The sequence below is a fragment of the Triturus cristatus genome, chromosome 12 (genome assembly GCF_964204655.1).
Source record: "Triturus cristatus chromosome 12, aTriCri1.1, whole genome shotgun sequence".
NCBI classification, from domain to species: Eukaryota; Metazoa; Chordata; class Amphibia; order Caudata; family Salamandridae; genus Triturus; species Triturus cristatus.
Window position 1 is genome coordinate 494,367,959 of NC_140595.1, and position 8,309 is coordinate 494,376,267.

Sequence of the window (8,309 nt, forward strand, 5' to 3'; positions counted from 1 at the left end):
GAAAACTAGGGTGCATGTTTCTGTTTTTTAAACGCATGATTCTTATTGGTTAACAACAACTGATTGAAAGGAACATTATATATGATAAGCTGATATGTTGAAAAGTCAAGCACACTTGCTGTTTTGATTAGCAACATTGTGTGCTGACCTTGTGACCTGTGTGCTCAGTTAAATGTTCCATGACCTGTTTCTATGGTAATAGGCAGAAGGCAGATTGGGGAAGGGTTACAATGTATGTAATTTGGAAAGGGTTGAAATGTTTAACCAATAGAAATGTGTGTTAGCTTTTGAATTTATGTGGGAAGGAATGTGATTTGATGTTTACATGTATATGTGTGCAAAATGAGAGGGAAACTTTGCCATTCTTTGGTTTTGCTGACATTTGCACAGTGCAGAGATTCTGTATAAGAAAATCTGGTGTGTGACTGATTTCTGGTGTGTGACTGATATACTTCTTAATCTACAAAACAACTTGAAAGGTGAGTTATTTAATTGTGAGGGGATGTATGTAGACTATTTTGATTTTAATCAGACTATCGTATTTCTCCTGCTAAAGTGTAGGGAGTACTTTTTTTCTCTACAATCTTATTGACAGTGTGTGTGCATGTAGAAACCATTCTGTGATAAGCATTTGTGTTTTGCATGTGTTTGCAGACAGATAAGTGTGCTGTTTTTATATTTTGGTAGAATTAGAAACCAGTCATTGTTTATGAATTTGTGAAATGAGTTATGTTTCTACACTAAAATGTAGTACTCCTTCTAGATGAATACAGGTGTTTTGGTATAGTGCAAGGGATAGTGTTGTTTGTCTAGAATCACACAGTGAGTCTGTGTGTATTTGGGAATCACTGTGAGAGAAGCATTTGGTAACATCGTGTATTTCCTGACAGAAAACTGTTTTAAAACCTGTCTTGTTGTCAAGTTTTAGTAGCATTAGAAGGCAGTTTTTGCTTATGCTTTGATTAAATGAGTCAGGCTTTGACACAAGAGTGCAGTCCTGAAATGTGTAGATTGTGTGCAGTTCCCTTACCACTTCCACTGTAGTGAATGAGTTTTGGTAAATTCCTAGGGATAGTGGTGCTTGTCTAGGATCACACTGTGAGTGTGTGTGCATTTGGGAACCACTGTGAGAGAAGCATTTGGTAACATAATGTATTTTCTGACAGATAACTCTTTTAAAACCTGTCATGTTGTCAAGTTTTAGTAGCATTAGAAGCATGTCTTTGCTTATGCGTTGATTAAATGAGTTAGGCTTTGACACAAAAGTGCAGTCCTGAAATATGTAGATTGTGTGCAGTTCCCTTACCACTTCCACAGTAGTGAATGAGTTTTGGTAAACTCCTAGGGATAGTGGTTGTTGTCTAGAATCACACTGTGAGTCTGTGTCCATTTGGGAACCACTGTGAGAGAAGCATTTGGTAACATTGTGTATTTGCTGACAAATAACTGTTTTAAAACCTGTCATGTTGTCGAGTTTTAGTAGCATTAGAAGCCAGTCTTTTCTTATGCATTGATAAAATGAGTCATGCTTTGACACTAATGTGCTATACTTTAATATGTAGATTGTGTGTAGTCTCCTTACCCCTTGCACAGTAGTGAATGAGTTTTGGTAAGCTGCTAGGGATAGTGTTGCTTGTCTAGAATCCCACTGTGAGTCTGTGTGCATTTGGGAACCACTGTGAGAGAAGCATTTGGTAACATCGGGTATTTGCTGACAGATAACTGTTTTAAAACCTGTCTTGTTGTCAAGTTTTAGTAGCATTAGAAGGCAGTTTTTGCTTATGCTTTGATTAAATGAGTCAGGCTTTGACACAAAAGTGTAGTCCTGAAATATGTAGATTGTGAGCAGTTCCCTTACCACTTCCACTGTAGTGAATGAGTTTTGGTAAACTCCTAGGGATAGTGGTGCTTGTCTAGAATCACACTGCGAGTCTGTGTGCATTTGGGAACCACTGTGAGAGAAGCATTTGGTAACATTGTGTATTTTCTGACAGATAACTCTTTTAAAACCTGTCATGTTGTCAAGTTTTAGTAGCATTAGAAGCCAGTCTTTGCTTATTCGTTGATTAAATGAGTTAGGCTTTGACACAAAAGTGCAGTCCTGAAATATGTAGATTGTGTGCAGTTCCCTTACCACTTCCACAGTAGTGAATGAGTATTGGTAAACTCCTAGGGATAGTGGTGCTTGTCTAGAATCACACTGTGAGTCTGTGTGCATTTGGGAACCACTGTGAGAGAAACATTTGGTAACATTGTGTATTTTCTGACAGATAACTCTTTTAAAACCTGTCATGTTGTCAAGTTTTAGTAGCATTAGAAGCCAGTCTTTGCTTATGCGTTGATTAAATGAGTTAGGCTTTGACACAAAAGTGCAGTCCTGAAATATGTAGATTGTGTGCAGTTCCCTTACCACTTCCACAGTAGTGAATGCGTTTTGGTAAACTCCTAGTGATAGTGGTTGTTGTCTAGAATCACACTGTGAGACTGTGTGCATTTGGGAACCACTGTGAGAGAAACATTTGGTAACATTGTGTATTTTCTGACAGATAACTCTTTTAAAACCTGTCATGTTGTCAAGTTTTAGTAGCATTAGAAGCCAGTCTTTGCTTATGCGTTGATTAAATGAGTTAGGCTTTGACACAAAAGTGCAGTCCTGAAATATGTAGATTGTGTGCAGTTCCCTTACCACTTCCACAGTAGTGAATGCGTTTTGGTAAACTCCTAGTGATAGTGGCTGTTGTCTAGAATCACACTGTGAGACTGTGTGCATTTGGGAACCACTGTGAGAGAAGCATTTGGTAACATTGTGTATTTGCTGACAGATAACTGTTTTAAAACCTGTCATGTTGTCAAGTTCTAGTAGCATTAGAAGCAAGTCTTTGCTTATGCATTGATAAAATGAGTCATGCTTTGACACTAATTTGCTGTACTTTAATATGTAGATTGTGTGTAGTCTCCTTACCCCTTGCACAGTAGTGAATGAGTTTTGGTAAGCTGCTAGGGATAGTGTTGCTTGTCTAGAATCACGCTGTGAGTCTGTGTGCATTTGGGAACCACTGTGTGAGAAGCAATTGGTAACATCGTGTATTTGCTGACAGTTAACTGTTTTAAAACCTGTCTTGTTGTCAAGTTTTAGTAGCATTAGAAGGCAGTTTTTGCTTATGCTTTGATTAAATGAGTCCGGCTTTGGCACAAAAGTGCAGTCCTGAAATATGTAGATTGTGTGCAGTTCCCTTACCTCTTCCACTGTAGTGAATGAGTTTTGGTAAACTCCTAGGGATAGTGGTGCTTGTCTAGAATTACACTGTGAGTGTGTGAGTGCTTTTGGGAACCACTGTGAGAGAAGCATTTGGTAACATCATGTATTTTCTGACAGATAACTCTTTTAAAACCTGTCATGTTGTCAAGTTTTAGTAGCATTAGAAGCCAGTCTTTGCTTATGCATTGATAAAATTAGTCATGCTTTGACACTAATGTGCTGTACTTTAATATGTTGATTGTGTGTCGTCTCCTTACCCCTTGCACAGTAGTGAATGAGTTTTGGTAAGCTGCTAGGGATAGTGTTGCTTGTCTAGAATCACACTGTGAGTCTGTGTGCATTTGGGAACCACTGTGAGAGAAGCATTTGGTAACATTGGGTATTTGCTGACAGATAACTGTTTTAAAACCTGTCTTGTTGTCAAGTTTTAGTAGCATTAGAAGGCAGTTTTTGCTTATGCTTTGATTAAATGAGTCAGGCTTTGACACAAGAGTGCAGTCCTGAAATGTGTAGATTGTGTGCAGTTCCCTTACCACTTCCACTGTAGTGAATGAGTTTTGGTAAATTCCTAGGGATAGTGGTGCTTGTCTAGAATCACACTGTGAGTGTGTGTGCATTAGGGAACCACTGTGAGAGAAGCATTTGGTAACATAATGTATTTTCTGACAGATAGCTCTTTTAAAACCTGTTATGTTGTCAAGTTTTAGTAGCATTAGAAGCATGTCTTTGCTTATGCATTGATTAAATGAGTTCGGCTTTGACACAAAAGTGCAGTCCTGAAATATGTAGATTGTGTGCAGTTCCCCTACCACTTCCACAGTAGTGAATGAGTTTTGGTAAACTCCTAGTGATAGTGGTTGTTGCCTAGAATCACACTGTGAGACTGTGTGCATTTGGGAACCACTGTGAGAGAAGCATTTGGTAACATTGTGTATTTGCTGACAGATAACTGTTTTAAAACCTGTCATGTTGTCAAGTTCTAGTAGCATTAGAAGCAAGTCTTTGCTTATGCATTGATAAAATGAGTCATGCTTTGACACTAATGTGCTGTACTTTAATATGTAGATTGTGTGTAGTCTCCTTACCCCTTGCACAGTAGTGAATGAGTTTTGGTAAGCTGCTAGGGATAGTGTTGCTTGTCTAGAATCACGCTGTGAGTCTGTGTGCATTTGGGAACCACTGTGTGAGAAGCATTTGGTAACATCGTGTATTTGCTGACAGATAACTGTTTTAAAACCTGTCTTGTTGCCAAGTGTTAGTAGCATTAGAAGGCAGTTTTTGCTTATGCTTTGATTAAATGAGTCAGGCTTTGGCACAAAAGTGCAGTCCTGAAATATGTAGATTGTGTGCAGTTCCCTTACCACTTCCACTGTAGTGAATGAGTTTTGGTAAACTCCTAGGGATAGTGGTGCTTGTCTAGAATCACGCTGTGAGTGTGTGTGCATTTGGGAACCACTGTGAGAGAAGCATTTGGTAACATCGTGTATTTGCTGACAGATAACTGTTTTAAAACCTGTCATGTTGTCAAGTTTTAGTAGCATTAGAAGCCAGTCTTTGCTTATGCATTGATAAAATGAGTCATGCTTTGACACTAATGTGCTGTACGTTAATGTGGAGATTGTGTGTAGTCTCCTTACCCCTTGCACAGTAGTGAATGAGTTTTGGTAAGCTGCTAGGGATAGTGTTGCTTGTCTAGAATCACACTGTGAGTCTCTGTGCATTTGGGAACCACTGTGAGAGAAGCATTTGGTAACATTGTGTATTTGTTGACAGATAACTGTTTTAAAACCTGTCTTGTTGTCAAGTTTTAGTAGCATTAGAAGGCAGTTTTTGCTTATGCTTTGATTAAATGAGTCAGACTTTGACACAAAAGTGCAGTCCTGAGATATGTAGATTGTGTGCAGTTCCCTTACCACTTCCACTGTAGTGAATGAGTTTTAGTAAACTCCTAGGGATAGTGGTGCTTGTCTAGAATCACACTGTGAGTCTGTGTGCATTTGGGAACAACTGTGAGAGAAGCATTTGGTAACATCATGTATTTGCTGACAGATAACTGTTTTAAAACCTGTCATGTTGTCAAGTTTTAGTAGCATTAGAAGCCAGTCTTTGCTTATGCATTGATAAAATGAGTCAGGCTTTGACACTAAAGTGCAGTACCTAAATATGTAGATTGTGTGCAGTACCCTTACCTCTTCTAGACTAGTGAATGAGTTTTGGTAAACTTCTAGGATAGTGTTGCTTGTCTAAAACCACACTGTGAGTCTGTGTGCATTTGGGTAAGGATTGTCAGAGAAGCATTTGGTAACATCGTGTATTTGCTGACAGATAACTGTTTTAAAAGCGGTCATGTTGTCAAGTTTTAGTATCATTAGAAGCTAGTCTTTGCTTATGCATTGATAAAATGAGTCAGGGTTTGACACTAAAGTGCAGTACCATGTACTATTCTCTTCACTGCGCCAGAACTGAAAATTTAAAAGTTTTACCCAGGCACTGTCCTAGCAGTAGTCTGATGATTTAGTCAGTTTCCAAGTACTCATGTTGTGAACCATAGATTACCACATAGACTGCTTCAAATGTCTATGCAGTATGCATGCAGTCTTCTAATATACTATACACATGTCTTTCACACCTTCAATTCCCTAGTCAGTATCCATACACTCCCTTTGCACTCCTCTAGTGGCCCATTCAGTACCAAGTACTAATCCATTCACTGTGCCAAAAGCCAACTACTTATAAATTCACCCAGGCTCTGTCCTTGCTGTACTCTAATCATTCAGTCAGTACCCAAGTACTCATACAGTGAGCCAGGCCTTAGCACATATACTGCTTCAAACGCCTATTCACTATGCATGCAGTCCTCTAACCACCTACACAGTTGTTTTTCACACCTTCAATTCCCCAGTCAGTATTCATTCACTTCCAGCAAACACCCTGTCACTCCTTTTGTACTCCTCTAGTGACCCATTCAGCACCATGTATTAATCCATTCACTGTGCCAAAACCCAAACACTTATAAATTCACCAAGGCACTCTCCTTGCAGTACTCTAATCATTCAGTCAGTGCCTAAGTATTCATGCACTGAGCCAGGCCTTAGCACATGGACTGCTTCAAACGTCTATCCACTGTGCATGCAGTCCTCTATCCACCTACATACTTGTTTTTCATACCTTCAGTTCCCCAGTCAGTATATATACACTCCAGCAAACATCCTGTCACTCCCTTTTCACTCCTCTAGTGACCCATTCAGCACCATGTACTAATCCATTCACTGTGCCAAAACCCAAACACTTATAAATTCACCAAGGCACTCTCCTTGCAGTACTCTAATCATTCAGTCAGTACCCAAGTACTCATCCAGCGACTCAGGTCTTAGCACATGGTCTGCTTCAAACCCCTATCCACTATGCATGCAGTCTTCTAACCACCTACACACTTGTCTTTCACACCTTCAGTTCCCTAGTCAGTATCCATACAGTTCAGCAAACATCCTGTCACTCCCTTGCACTCCTCTAGTGACCCATTCAATACCAAGTACTAATCCATTCACTGCGCCAAAAGCCAACCACTTATAAATTCACCCAGGCACTCTCCTTGCTGTACTCTAATCATTTTGTCAGTACCCAAGTACTCATGCAGTGAGCCAGGCCTTAGCACATGGACTGCTTCAAATGCCTATTCAGTATGCACGCAGTCCTCTAACCACCTACACAGTTGTCTTTCACACCTTCAATTCCCCAGTCAGTATTCATACACTTCTAGCAAACACCCTGTTACTCACCAAGTGTGTCTCCTGATAGTACTGCAATCATTCAGTCACTTAGCATGTAGTCTTTTAGTGAGGTAGGCTTTAGGGCATGAACTGCTTCAAAGTAGTATGCACTATGCATGTAGTGTTTTAACCATCGTCACACTTGTGGTTCAGGGCTATAGTTTCTTAGTCAGTTTTTATATAAAATGTGTTTGTACAGTAATGGAATAGTATACATTTGAAAGTTATTAATATACATTTATTTGTGTTTCTTTTTTACAGATACTGTTTTTCAACGTTAAAATAGAGAAATCATGCCAGAAAAAAAAAGAAAAAGAAAAGAACAGAGACAGGAGGATTATTTGAAGAAACATCAACCACAAGTATTGAATGTACAAGATAATGAGGCTAAAAGGAAAAAATCTTCTGGTAAGATCACAAAGCAATTCATAAAAAATGTTTGTAGGAGCAAACGGAATGTAGATAATGCTGGAACTACTGAGAATTCCTCAAGTAAGAAAAAAATTCAAAATAAGAGGAAAAGTAAAAAAGCAAATGATCAGTCAAAGGAGATAAAGTATGGTAAAAGAAGGCAAAATCAGTATAAGGAATTACGCAAAAAATATTTTACAAGAGAGTAGTGCATAACTTGCTGAATGATGTGAAGAAATATAAAAAGAGAGCTTTCATTTATAAAAAGAAGAAGCATATTGAAAACATTGTGGAAAAGGCTTTTGAAGTAAAAAGGAAACTGTTTATTTTAGTATTAAACAGAATTCGATCACTAGATAAACCATATATAAACACAAGTGGTTCAGCACTATACACTATACACTTCTCATATAATCAGAGCATGTGACACAAATTGTAGAGTTTTTCTTCTTTATTTATCTTGATCGCAGATATCTTATAATTCATATATTCACATAACCGTAGCCAACGCGTTTCGTCTCACACGAGACTTCTTCAGGGCTACCAAAGAAAACATATATAAAAAATATATATAAAAACAATCTCAGACCTATAATAATCCTTCCAAACATATTATAAAAATATATAGACTATTTCATTAAAAATCCAAAGTCAAAGCACCACTAATAATTCAATTCATTTGCTGACAAACAGACAAGAAGGCCTAAATATAATACGATAGAAACATTGTTCTCAATGCATCATATATATCCTGCATCATATATTCGTCACATTGTTCACTTCACAATTGTGTGTATAGCTTTCCATATGTATCCGTACATTACATCATTCCAATAAAGTTCAGCACAACCGTTTAGTTAATGTTAATG